This window comes from Pseudophryne corroboree, chromosome 1, assembly GCF_028390025.1.
Source record: "Pseudophryne corroboree isolate aPseCor3 chromosome 1, aPseCor3.hap2, whole genome shotgun sequence".
Lineage (NCBI taxonomy): Eukaryota > Metazoa > Chordata > Amphibia > Anura > Myobatrachidae > Pseudophryne > Pseudophryne corroboree.
In genome coordinates this window covers 263,703,144-263,717,915 of record NC_086444.1, presented here as the reverse complement: position 1 = coordinate 263,717,915, position 14,772 = coordinate 263,703,144, and the positions used below count along the sequence as shown (strand labels likewise).

At 45.2% G+C, this 14,772-nt stretch overlaps 1 protein-coding gene across 3 annotated transcripts in view; it reads right to left on the bottom strand.

Moving 5' to 3' along the window:
* The window catches only part of MEGF10 (multiple EGF like domains 10), a 183,335-nt gene extending 170,935 nt beyond the window's left edge, over positions 1-12,400 (bottom strand). For all 3 annotated transcript variants that reach the window (XM_063964243.1, XM_063964244.1, XM_063964245.1), the window contains exon 1: positions 12,164-12,400. The gene's annotated coding sequence lies outside the window, so the exon portion shown is untranslated. The remainder of the gene's footprint in view (positions 1-12,163) is intronic.
* Positions 12,401-14,772: the final 2,372 nt, after the last annotated feature.

Genomic DNA, 14,772 nt, shown 5'->3' with positions numbered 1-14,772 from the left:
GCAGATGGCCTATCGCACACCTCATGTACCCACCAAGCCAGCGCACGACACGTGACATACTTTATGGGCTACACGCTGCCGTCGTCAAATGTAGGAGGTGGTCATAATAATGTGACTGAACCGTGTATAATATAATGCATTGGATTTGCACACACACTTACTAACAAGTGTGTCACAACTGAGGGCCTGAGCTGACGGGAGGCAGCCTCAGTTGTAGGGGCTGAGATGTACCGGAACCTGGGAGGTTGTATCAGACCCCTGGACATGTAAGTAACATGAATAATAACTGCCCGAAGGCGTGACCACGACAACTTGGATAAAAGTCAATGATGTTTATTATGACAACTCCGCAACACAGCAGCAGTAAAAGAAAACGTAAAAGTCAGCAAAGAATAAATACAGTTCCTGGGTACTACAGGATGGCAGGAGCCACAGGGCACTGGTAGTGTGAGATAGTTCTTATGATCTTCTAGATGGAAAGTCCTTACCAGGCCCGACTGTAGCAATGGAGATAACCCAGGATTGTGCCAGCTGGTGTTCCAGGAAAAGCTGGGTTGCTGAAGATAAAACAGCTGCTGTGGATACTGGCTGGAACCAGACTATTGTTAGCACGGAGTGGATACTGGCTGGAACCAGTTAAATAATAAATGAACTTGGGAGCGATGAAATATGAACTGAAATGTAGAACTTGAGAGCGGAGAAATAATAATACCGGTGGAGAGTGGTAAAGTGTAGAAAGGACACCGGCCCTTTAAGGGAAGCTGTACTCTGCTGGAAGCTGAGCTGGAAGCAGGTAATGTTGTAGCTGGAAACAGATGAATCCACAATGGATTGGAGAGTCAGGCTACACCGCAGGTGGAATGCTGGTGCGGGTCTCTATGGTGGAAGTCTTGAGACAGGAGCTGGAACCTGGAAGACAATCACAGGAGAGAGACAAACAGGAACTAGGTTTGACAACCAAAGCACTGACGCCTTCCTTGCTCAGGCACAGTGTATTTATACCTGCAGCAAGGAAGGGATTGGCTAGGCAATTATGCAGATTATCAATACTGAGAACAGATTGGTGGAAATGATCAGCTGACAGAATCCAAGATGGCTGCGCCCATGCAGACACTTGGAGGGAAGTTTGGTTTGTAATCCATGTGGTAATGAAAACAGTAATGGCGGCGCCGGCCACCGAAGACAGGAGGCGCCAGGCTGACAGATGCACATCCAACCACGCGGACACAGCGGAGGCCGCGGCTGACGTAATCGCCACTCAGACACTCTGCATGCAGAAGTTCAGGGACGGCGGCGGAGGCCGCGGGAGACGCCATGCCAGGTGTAATATGGCGTTTACTATGACAGCGTCCCAGAGTGACAGGAGAGGATACAGGAATGTACACATCAGGATAACAGATGGGATCCGGTCCTGGAGCGCTGAGCCAGCCTTAGGAGGCATCTGATGGGTAAGAAATGGCGTCCAGATACCCGGATCGTGACAGCACCCCCCCCTTTAGGAGTGGCCCCAGGACACTTCTTTGGCTTTTGAGGAAACTTGGAATGGAATCTCCGGACCAAGGCAGGAGCATGGACATCAGAAGCATTGGTCCATGAACGTTCCTCAGGACCATAACCCTTCCAGTCAATAAGATATTGTAGTTGACCGTAACGGTGACGTGAGTCCAGGATCTTGGCCACTTCATACTCAACGCCTCGTTGAGTTTGGACTTTCGGAGTTGGAGGAAGTGAGGAATGAAACCGATTCAAGATCAGCGGTTTCAACAGGGAAACATGGAATGTCCTGGGTATTTTTAAGAAGGGAGGCAACTGGAGTCTGTAAGCAACAGGATTGATAACTTGTTCAATCTTGAAAGGACCGATATAGCGAGGTGCAAACTTCATACTGGGAACTCTTAACCTCAAATTCTTCGTGGATAACCATACCCGATCACCCACCTTGAGAGCAGGAACTGCTCGACGCTTCTTATCCGCAAACTTCTTGTACCTGAACGATGCCTTGAGCAGAGCTGATCGTACGCTCTTCCAGATATTGGCAAACTGATGCAAGGTGATATCCACTGCGGGAACAGAAGTTGCTGGAAGCGGTTGGAACTCAGGGACTTTAGGGTGGAATCCAAAGTTAGTGAAGAATGGTGTTGAAGCAGATGAAGAATGATACTGGTTGTTATGACAGAACTCGGCCCAGGGAAGTTATTGAACCCAGTCATCTTGAGAGGAGGACACATAGATGCGGAGGAAGGCCTCCAAGTCCTGATTCACCCTCTCGGTTTGACCATTGGTCTGAGGATGGTAAGCCGTGGAAAACTTTAGCTTGACTTGGAGGACTTGACATAAACTTCGCCAGAATTTGGCTGTGAATTGAACTCCTCGATCTGAGATAATTTCTTCAGGAAGACCGTGGAGTCGGAAGATCTCTTGTATGAATACTTGAGCCAACTTGGAAGCTGACGGAAGACCGGTGAGAGGAATGAAGTGTGCCATCTTGGTGAACCGGTCAACTACCACCCAGATGGTATTGAACTTGTTGCACATGGGTAAGTCTGTAATGAAATCCATCGACAAGTGGGTCCATGGACGACGGGGAACGGATAGTGGAACCAGTTGCCCCGCAGGCGACTGGCTGGATACTTTATGTTGGGCACACTTTGGGCAAGATGCAATAAACTCCAAGACGTCCTTTTTCAGAGTTGGCCACCAATAGGACCTAGAGATAAACTCCAGGGTTTTTTGGATACCTGTATGTCCGGCAAAACGGGAAGCATGGGCCCAATGCATGAGCTTCTTCCTTAGCATCGGCTTCACAAAACTTTTCCCTGATGGGGGCGTAGAGTCCATCCCTACCGTGGAGAATGCCAACGGATTTATAATAGGATGCTTGTCTGAAGACTCTGACTCATTTTCTTGCTCCCATGAGCGGGAAAGGGCATCGGCCTTGCGATTCTGAGAGCCCGGACAGAACTGGAGTTTAAAGTCGAACCTGGAAAAGAAAAGTGCCCATCTGGCCTGACGAGGGTTGAGACATTGTGCGCCCTTCAGGTATAAAAGGTTCTTGTGGTCTGTAAGTATGGTGATTGAATGAGAAGCTCCCTCCAACAGATACCTCCACTCTTCTAGAGCGAGCTTGATGGCTAGCAACTCCTGGTCGCCAATGGCATAGTTGCGCTCAGCTGGGGAGAACTTCCGGGAGAAGAAACTGCAAGGGTGTAAATGGCCATCTTTAGCCCTCTGAGATAACACCGCTCCTACTCCAACGGAGGAGGCATCCACCTCTAAGATGAAAGGAGAGTCGATGTCAGGCTGTTTCAGAACAGGCGCAGAGATGAACCTTTGTTTTAAAAGATGAAATGCTTGCATGGCTTCTTCAGACCACTTGGACGGGTTAGCACCCTTCTTAGTGAAAGCAGTAATAGGCGCCACAATGGTGGAAAAGTCTCGTATAAACTTTCGGTAATAGTTGGCGAACCCTAAGAACCTCTGGACCCCTTTGAGGGTTAAGGGTACCGGCCAATTTTGGATTGCTTGTAGTTTCTCAGGATCCATCTCTAGTCCGGAACCGGACACAATGTACCCTAGAAACGGAATGGACTTGACTTCAAAGACGCATTTTTCTAATTTGCAATAGAGATGATTGACACGGAGACGGGACAGAACCTCTTTAACCCAAAAACGATGTTCCTCTAAATCGTTGGCAAAAATGAGGATATCGTCTAGATAGACCACGACATGACGGTATAGAATGTCTCTGAAGATCTCATTGACAAAATGCTGGAAGACAGCTGGAGCATTGCTCAATCCGAAGGGCATGACGAGGTACTCATAATGTCCGTCACGGGTGTTAAAGGCGGTCTTCCACTCGTCACCCTCACGGATCCGGATGAGATTGTATGCACCTCGCAAGTCCAGCTTTGTAAAGATGGTAGCTCCGCTAACTCTGTCAAAGAGCTCAGTAATCAGGGGTAAAGGATAACGGTTCTTGATGGTAATGTCGTTCAAACCTCTGTAGTCGATGCACGGCCGCAGACCACCATCTTTCTTTTTTACAAAAAAGAAGCCTGCGCCGGCTGGAGAAGAAGGTCGAATGAACCCCTTTGCTAGGTTCTCTTTAATATATTCCTCCATAGAATGCGTCTCAGGCAGAGACAACGGATAAGTTCGGCCTCGAGGTGGAACCTTCCCTGGAACGAGATCAATCGGACAGTCCCATTCTCTATGAGGAGGAAGGATATCAGCAGAAGCTTTACTGAACACATCCGTGAAATCTTGATATGGAGGAGGTGGAACATCAGACGACCTGGGGGAGGAAGAACAGACAGGCAATACTTTAAACAAACATGTCTCAGCACAGGAGGAACCCCATGCCAGGATTTGCGTAGTCGTCCAATCAATTGTAGGATTGTGAAGATGGAGCCATGGAAGGCCCAGGACCACAGGATGTGTGGCTCTTGGAATCACTAAAAAAGAAATAAGTTCGGAATGAAGAACTCCCACTCTCAGACGAACTGGTAGAGTCCTTAAAGAAATAACTGCATCAAAAATTTTGCTGCCATCCACGGCAGTTAAAGAAATGGACGAAGGAAGTCTCTCGGTGGGTAGGGACCACCGTTTAACATAGGCTTCGGTAATAAAGTTCCCAGCTGCTCCGGAATCAAGGAGGGCAATGACGTTCCGATAACGTTGAGCAACTTGAAGCGAGACTGGGAGATTACAATCTTAAGGAGATGGAGAGGAGATCATTACTCCTAGCCGGCCCTCTCCTTGGCGAGCTAGGATTTGGAGTTTCCCGGACGTTTGGGACAGGCATTAATGGTGTGAGACAGAGCTGCACAATAGAGACAGAGAAACTCGGAGAGACGTCTTCGGCGCTCAGCAGGAGTTAAACGGGAACGGCCAAGTTGCATGGGCTCATCTTTAGATGGTGACAGTTGACGAGGAGGAGGAGCAGAAGATTTTGGAGCAGATGATCTTCCACGCTCAGTTGCTCTCTCTCTGAAACGTAAATCAACTTTCGTGCAGAGTGAGATTAGCTCATCTAACTTAGAAGGTAAGTCTCTGGTAGCTAACTCATCTTTAATACGCTCAGATAAGCCATGCCAGAATGCAGCATACAGGGCCTCGTCGTTCCATGCCAGTTCGGATGCCAGGATCTGGAACTGTATCAGATATTGTCCTACAGTACGTGACCCCTGGCGTAAACGGAGAATCTTGGATGAAGCTGAGGTTACCCGGCCTGGCTCGTCGAAGATGCGCCTGAATGTTGACACGAAGGCAGTGTAGGAAGATAGTAGGGTGTCGGACCTCTCCCATAACGGTGATGCCCAATCAAGGGCTGAGCCACTGAGAAGAGAAATAATGTAGGCAATTTTTGTACGGTCACTGGGAAAATTGCCAGGTTGTAGCTCAAACTGAATCTCACACTGGTTGAGAAATCCCCTGCAGAATCTTGGAGATCCGTCAAATTTTGCTGGCGTTGGAAGATGAAGACGTGGAGCAGAAATGGGTAAGGTGGGTGGGGTTATAGCTGGAGTCACTGTGGTTGATGCACCAGACGCGCCTGATCCACGGAGAGTTGTCTGAATCCCATCCAGCCGAGTAGAGAGATCCTGGAGACAGCGGATGATGTGGCCCTGTGCAGCCTCCTGATGTTCTAGTCGGGCTGCCAGTTCTTGCATCGGCCTGGCCGCTTGATCCTGGTCTCCGGCTGGATTCATTAGGTCAGTGCTTACTGTCACAACTGAGGGCCTGAGCTGACGGGAGGCAGCCTCAGTTGTAGGGGCTGAGATGTACCGGAACCTGGGAGGTTGTATCAGACCCCTGGACATGTAAGTAACATGAATAATAACTGCCCGAAGGCGTGACCACGACAACTTGGATAAAAGTCAATGATGTTTATTATGACAACTCCGCAACACAGCAGCAGTAAAAGAAAACGTAAAAGTCAGCAAAGAATAAATACAGTTCCTGGGTACTACAGGATGGCAGGAGCCACAGGGCACTGGTAGTGTGAGATAGTTCTTATGATCTTCTAGATGGAAAGTCCTTACCAGGCCCGGCTGTAGCAATGGAGATAACCCAGGATTGTGCCAGCTGGTGTTCCAGGAAAAGCTGGGTTGCTGAAGATAAAACAGCTGCTGTGGATACTGGCTGGAACCAGACTGTTGTTAGCACGGAGTGGATACTGGCTGGAACCAGTTAAATAATAAATGAACTTGGGAGCGATGAAATATGAACTGAAATGTAGAACTTGAGAGCGGAGAAATAATAATACCGGTGGAGAGTGGTAAAGTGTAGAAAGGACACCGGCCCTTTAAGGGAAGCTGTACTCTGCTGTAAGCTGAGCTGGAAGCAGGTAATGTTGTAGCTGGAAACAGATGAATCCACAATGGATTGGAGAGTCAGGCTACACCGCAGGTGGAATGCTGGTGCGGGTCTCTATGGTGGAAGTCTTGAGACAGGAGCTGGAACCTGGAAGACAATCACAGGAGAGAGACAAACAGGAACTAGGTTTGACAACCAAAGCACTGACGCCTTCCTTGCTCAGGCACAGTGTATTTATACCTGCAGCAAGGAAGGGATTGGCTAGGCAATTATGCAGATTATCAATACTGAGAACAGATTGGTGGAAATGATCAGCTGACAGAATCCAAGATGGCTGCGCCCATGCAGACACTTGGAGGGAAGTTTGGTTTGTAATCCATGTGGTAATGAAAACAGTAATGGCGGCGCCGGCCACCGAAGACAGGAGGCGCCAGGCTGACAGATGCACATCCAACCACGCGGACACAGCGGAGGCCGCGGCTGACGTAATCGCCACTCAGACACTCTGCATGCAGAAGTTCAGGGACGGCGGCGGAGGCCGCGGGAGACGCCATGCCAGGTGTAATATGGCGTTTACTATGACAGCGTCCCAGAGTGACAGGAGAGGATACAGGAATGTACACATCAGGATAACAGATGGGATCCGGTCCTGGAGCGCTGAGCCAGCCTTAGGAGGCATCTGATGGGTAAGAAATGGCGTCCAGATACCCGGATCGTGACAAAGTGTTTGCTATACTTTCTTTCTTCTTTGATGTTGCCTTAAAAATTCCCGAGTATTAATATTTTATATACTGCAATAAAGATCTATGCAATGCTCAAAATGCTTTGGGAATGCACTACTAAAGCATACCTCCCACCTCTTTTAGGCTGCAGTACCCATACCGTGACAAAGATGTGTTTAAGAATAGGGCATGGTCACGCATAATGTGATGTGTCCAGCACTTCCTAGACACTATCAGCAAAGCAGTGTTGGTGACAATGCTGCATTAGGAAACTGAGACCAAGATGTTTATAGTTATTTGTAGACTCTGAAATTCTTACTACTTGACAATCTAGTGTCTGTCAATACCAGCGAACATGAAACCATTGCACCACCTACGTACAGTATTCCAACCATCATATGTGACCACTGCCTTTATAGGGCTCCAAACAACCTGTACTGACAATTGGGGATAACAGAGACAATATAAAGAGTGCATCATTCCCAGTGCTACGAAAAGAATGTATTTCTCATTCTCTCTTAAGAGCCTACTCATTATCCTTACAAAATATTTTTTTTCCTACTTTTGTAAAATGTAAGTACTGATCCCATTAACAGATAACGCAGAAGATTTTACCTGCTTGCCTGTCATGCCCACTGGTGCATGCTAGGACACACCCCTTTCTTCAGCAAAAACGCTACTTCAGTGCCATGTTGATAAGTGCAGCATTTAAAGGCAGATAGCATCCGCTCTCAAGCCCAAGCTTCTTCCTAAGGAAAGGAGTTCCAGGTTGCCAAATTGTGAAAAAGAGGAATACATTTGGATCTGTCCACCCTTGTTCTGCCACCTCCTGCCATTGGGCTCTTTGTGTTCATGCGCAAGCCCAAGTTCACTCCTGCTCACTAACCTTGACAGTACTAAGCATCGCCAATATGGAAGTAGCGGTGATAAGAGGCACTTATCAACATGACACTGAAGTGGTATTTTTAGTGAAGGAAGGGGTGCATCCTAGCACGCCCCAGTTTGTATGACAATGCCCACTTGGTATGGACGCCCCCCCAAATGGAAACTGTCCACAGCCTCTTTCAGCTGTGCCCAATTTTACATTTTCCAATGTGGGGATGAATGCAATAAACTACATAAACCCCAATAGTATTTAATGCTGAGCACAAAACACACAATACTCTATACAGAATGTAAATTCACTTCAAAACAGAAATAAACTTGAATAAAGAGTGAAGCAGAAAGACCTATGAGTCAGTTCCCATAGATCAGCAAAAGGAAATTCAGCCACAAGGCACCCCTCCCTGACAATAGTAAATTACTTACAGCACTTCAAACAGTAGCCATCAAACGCATAGATCCCCATGGAAAATAAGATCAATGTAATACTAATTTGCAGCAGTTACATCATTTCACATCTTGACAACATTTACAGTGAAGAACAATTTACAGCACAATGCGTTATGACGACAGCGGTGCACAAATAACAGTGACTATATAAAAAAACGGGTGTCCGCATACAGTATGATGTGTTTTTTTGCAGCAATGCCAACTAGGGACTGCATATGTCAGCAACTATGGCAATATCAAATGGGACACTGGACATCTGAGGGGATGATACTGGTATACAAAATGGTTAATCTGGGAGTGAGCTGGGAACACTCAAAGCAATAAAACACCATTTATGGTGCCTTAAATAGGTGTGGCACGAAAAAAATGTGCCCTTTAGAGCATAAAAATACATTCTAATAAAGTTTGAGGGTTTCGAACGTTTGGCGCTGTGTGAGACCAGTAATATATTTCTAGACCTGCATTAACTGGGATGCTTGCACCTTTTTTAATACTATAATAGGATTTTTGTTATATTAAAAAGCTTATACAGGGAAGAAGTGATCAGGAAAGATGGACATCACAGAAACAGACTGTAATAGCTGCAACCTTTCTGGCTCCTACTGGCCCCCTTACAGACAATCTGAATGTGACGCTCAGAGTAGATGTAATACCAACAAAGGACACACTGTAGCTTTTATATCTAGGCAGATATACATTTTCTTAAATCACTACAAAATTATATATTACTGTATATAAATGATATAATACTCTACTATCATAAGCAGGAAAAACTTTATACTGAAAAAGGATCCAATTGGATCACGGCGAAAACTGTCCCTTGCAAAGCAAGCCAGGTCACACTTATGCATATGCCTGAACACTGGCCTGGTGAAGCAGTACTTGTTTAGTGATGAGCGGATTCGGTTTTACTCGGTTTTACTCGGTTCTCAAAACGGCATCTTATTGGCTATCCAAAACACGTGACATCCATGAGCCAATAAGATGCCGTTTTGAGAACCGAGTAAAACCGAGTAAAACCGAATCCGCTCAGGTTGTCCTCTTGTTGTTGATAGCGAGTATTGCGCTGACAACTGAGTATCATTCATAGATTTTTTTTTTATACATGAGCCCCAGACTCATGTCATAGATAGGATGGGCAGATAGTTAGCTAGCCAATAGAAGTTTGTGGGCTACAGAGGCTGGGGGGCGGGCTGATGATCACATAAACTGTCCATTGCTGCTGCTGCGCCAGTGAGCCAGTGAGTCCCGGTGGCCGATGTTTGGCAGCGTTTGGACTGGCAGTTGGGGTGGCTCCCCTCTTTGAATTTTGCACTGCGCTATAACCCCACCTCTGGAGCTGCCACTGGTACTGCGCATGTGCAGGTCAGCAAACATCGGCAGTCTGCATAACCATCGGGATGCGCACATCTCTGAATTAGGCCCAGGATTTTAATTACAGATTTAGGTTAATGAAGGGATAAAATAGAATTTGTCCTCTGATAGGACATTAATTGACTGTCACATCTTATGGAGAGCACTTGATGGTTTAGGGGTCAAAAATATAGATATTATTATTATTATTATTATTATTACTATTATTATTATTATTATTATTATTATTATTATTATTATTATTGTTATTTATAACACTATTTATATAGTTCCATCATATTCTGGCATATTTATAAACAGTAATACAATGATACTATAGTATTAACAGACAGGTTAGCGAACCCTTACTTCTCTTCTTCTTAATAGAGATATTAAAGGTTATTTAGAAATTGCAAAATGTGAAAGCATGTAACCCACTTATGTTTGTGCAAATGCACCTAATTGGCCATTACATTCATTCTACATTTTGGAATGAACCATATAAAAAAACATTTCATAAAATGTATATTAGTGCAATAATCACAAAATGCCATTAGCTGTTTGGTTCAGTTCTGCACTTCCGTAAATGTCCCTTATTTGGTTGTATTCCTGAAATATTCAACTTTTACTCCCAGTACCTAACAGTATCACTGTAATTACAGAGTTTAAGGAGGGTTAATGTCTTTTACACCTGCTTCCCACACAGCGGGTGTATTTAATTCACTTTCCATGTCTTGCTCAAGACATCTCCTGTTTTTGCCAATAAAAAGAGTGTTTTTGCAGCGTACTGGGCAGTCAGTGGGCTGCTGCTGGAGCACTGGGTTTCAGTGACGAAATCTACAGCTGTCCACCAGCAGGTGTAAACACAAACAAACAAAGCCAAGTTACCACATCTCCCATGTACAGTATAATCATCAGTGTTGCTATTCTCCCTTGCAACAGAAGATTTCAAAATGGAACACATTTTGATATACGGACAGAATTCTGCACATTCTGCACAGACCCCACTGTGCAGCAGATGCCAAAAATGCGCTCCTTGTATAACAGCTTGTGTACAACAGAGTACAAGGTCACACTGCTTGTACTTGGTACCCCAAAAATCCCAGGAGTCGACTAAATTGTGAATGGTACTCAAGCAATGGAACACCAAATCGCCACCTATTCACCCCAATTTTGCATATGGGTGTGTACAAAGAATAAGTGATCATGGAGCTACAATAAGTGCCGCATATACTGTAGGCACAGTAGTCGCAAACATCGCCCGCAAATGAATCAACCCCCTAAACTTTATTTATTTAATCTATCTAAAAGTTATCTAGCAGGATAAAAGTTACCTACAATTCCAAGCCTTTATAAATAATACAAGGGAGATGTACTAAAAGCCTTGGAGAGTGATAAAGTGGAGAGAGATAAAGTATCAGCCAATCAGCACCTAACTGTCATGTTACAAGCTGTGTTTGGAAAATGACAGTTGGTAGCTGATTGGCTGGTACTTTATCTCTGTCCACTTTATCTCTCCGCCCACTTTATCTTTCTCTAAAGGCTTAGCACCTAACCCCTGAAGTAAATTAGGAGCTGGTTGGTTGGTAGTTTATCTCTCTTTTCACTTTATATCTCTCCAAGGTAGTACATCTGCCCTATTATGTTAAAATAGGAGGCTGAAAAGTCAATGAAAAGGAGGTACAAAGAGCCCATACATTGCCTACTACCTACAGTATGTATGAGGAAAATAAAAAACTATTCTCTTAATTCACTAGTCGTGCAAACTTTTTATTAACAAATGCAAATCTCACGCCACTAATGCAATTCTATTTATGGTGCCTTTATTGTTTTAAAAACTGCTATACACGGAAAGCCAGGCGTTCCATCATTTGCACTGTGTAAAATACTATAAATTAAGTTTCATTTACCTACGAGTCAGAAAACAATTGCAGTTAATACACAAATCGCATTGGCTCTCCTGTGTTTATAGTCAGTCCAGATTCGGTGAGATTGACCTCTACCATTTAATCTGTGCTGAGCTCTGCTTATATCTGGAATAAGAATTATAGCAGGAAAAGGGTCATCTATCACTTTAACAGCTATCAATACATTACATTAGCAGAAGATGTGTCCGCAGTAATAACTGACCCATCCAAATGCCTACAACAGTATGTACAAATAACCCACAGCACTGCAAACAGTCTCCATCTATTATCCCAAATCAGGATTTTGTGTTTTATGCAAGAAAGTGAATTCATGCAGAAAGGTCCTGACATAAAGTTTTTACTGAGCAATTCAACACAAAAATAACATAAAGACAATCCGCCCATGCACAAAACAAAGTTGCAATGAATTACAATGAGACAGTCGGGGACACTTGCATCAGTGACCCAACAGGCTGGGTGTGGAAACATTTGAACTTTTAAAACACTTTCTTTAAGTTGAATGTTTCTTACCTCACTAGTGCCTTTGCAGAGAGTCTTCACAGGTCTGGATCATAGGGATCCCACTGAACCTGCTGAGTTTTCATTAACTGTTAACCATAAGAAGTTGTACATACAATGTGCTCGCAGCTCCTGTCTGTGGATAGAAAGCTCCCCTGCTGTTCTCTGTGCTGGTGTTGTCCCCAGACCTCTAGCTCACTGAGGCAGCAGCAGTGTTTTCTCAGAGCTCAGAGCCTGCAGTCACTGTTCCTCATAGACCCTTTCAGATGCTCTGAGGATGAGGAGGGGGCGGTGACCACAGCCATCATTCCCTGGCTGCCTCATATGGCTCTATTGTTAAATCTGGTGAGAAAGGGACCGCAGGATTTTTTTCGCCTTGGAGTTTTATTCCCTTATATTTTCTCCAAATCAGGTCTATGCAGAAATGCTGCAAAGAGTAACCCACATTCTTGTGCTTCCAGATCTAATGAGTGACCAGAAATGTACCCTTAACTGACTTACCATAATAAGCCACCTTGTCTAACCAGATGAAGTAACCTGTGATTCTATAGCTGTTGTGGAACAACACTGCCCGGCATCTCCAGAGTGTGCTGGGACTTATAGGTCGACAATAGCTTATCTCTTCCACATAGCATACAAAGTTTATATTTAATACCACACAGTACATTAAAGTGCCGATTTACACATAACATTGAAGCTTTTCAAAGTGCCCTATAGCCTTTTATTTTTTAAGTTCATACTTATACATTTTTGAATTAAATGTTAACGATAGGTGAAGCAAAGGCACAATTATGGATGAGCCTCCGTATACTACTGAAGTGCCCCCCGTCCCAATGCTTCTAGAGAGACACTTCTCTGCAGCAATTGTTAATTTTATGCCCTATAATAGTGCCCCAGTTCATTTTCTGAACCATAGTAGAGCCGTATTTAATGTTATGCCCCATAGTAGTGCCCTAGTTTCTTTTATGAATCGTAGTAGTGCTTAAGTTCACCCTATGTCACACTTCAGAGCTGCCAGTACACATTATGCTGCACAGTACCCCTAATTTACATTATTATATATAGTGCTCCCTGTTCATATTGTACCTCATTACAGTGTCTCGGTTCACACTATATAACATTAAGATGCCCTCCAGTTCATTTTATACTACACTACAATGAGCAGGTCCAGGGGCATACCTAGATATATTGCAGGCCCCAAGGAAAAAGTTTGTAAGAGTCCCTACGCACCACCCAATAGCAAAAAATGTATATAACACATGTAACTTTGACATGGAAGGTGGGCCCCTCTCATCTCTGGGCCCCATAGCAGCTGCACTACCTGCACCTATGGTAGCTACGCCCTTGATTAACAGCTATGAGTAAGGTGAACGATGGTCGGGAGGATTGGACAGGTAATATAATCAATGCAATTTATACACGCCATTCAGAGCAGTTGTTTCATAGAGTGATCTGTATGATTATCACTCAGGGTATGGCCAGCTGTAAGGCTTTCCTCCTTTCCCAACCCTCCAGACCTGATGAAAGTGCTCAGCTTCAGCACCTCTGCTACATCTGCTCTGTTATCTCTCCTATACTGGACTCCGATAGACAGTGCTAGATTAAGGTCCACATGGGCCTGGAGCTGACATTTATGAAGGGCCTATTGTGTGCCCCGGAAGGAGGTGTGACCAGCGCTGCAGTGGTGTGACTAGTGATGTGATATGTGTGGTACAGTATGTCTGTGGTCTAAATAGTGGGTGTGGCCTGTGCCATGAGTGTGGCTATCTCCATGGAGGTCATAGCTAGTGCCTACCTTCAACCACTTAATAGTTAACTATAACAAGAAAAAATGTGTGACCACCATGTAATACAGAGCATTAGTAACCACCATATACAGGGAGCATCACAGTGACCCCCATGTCATAGAGAGAGCTGGAAAGATGGAGAGGTCTAAAGAGGAGCAATGATGAGGCAAAACAGAACAGATGTGGAAAGATTAGAAAAAATGGGGGTAATACAGAGCAGACAGGGAAGAGAGGGCTCATGGGACACACTTACCAGCACAGACACCACTTGCTTACACACTCACTGACAGACACCACTTAGCAACTTAGCAACACATACAACCCTTACTAATACAGATTCCACTTACTGACACAAACACACTGCTAGAAAGACAGACACACACACACACACACACACACACCCACACCCACACACCACTTATTGACACACACACACACACACACACACACACACACCACTGACAGCCTACTGGCAAAACTCTTTCACACCAGCAGCTTTGAACACGGGTTATTGGCACATGAGCGCGCATAACCTGTGTTCCTGTGCGGTGTGAAAGGTACCAGGGGCAATATACCGGGTTGAGCGACCCAGTATTTCAACCCTGCTAGCGAGCAGGGTTGAACACATGTTCAACCCGGCTCGCTGTGCGGTGTGAACGGGAGCCAGGTCAGTGCGACCCGTTTCCCATTCACAGTGTGTGGACGGGCGGCTCTTGGAGATCATGTGATCTCCCAGCACCGTCCACGCCGAATCACCGCCGACGTCACCAACCCGGCATATTGCCGAGTTGCAGTCTGCGGTGTGAAAAGGGGTATTGAGGCGGGTCGCACAGT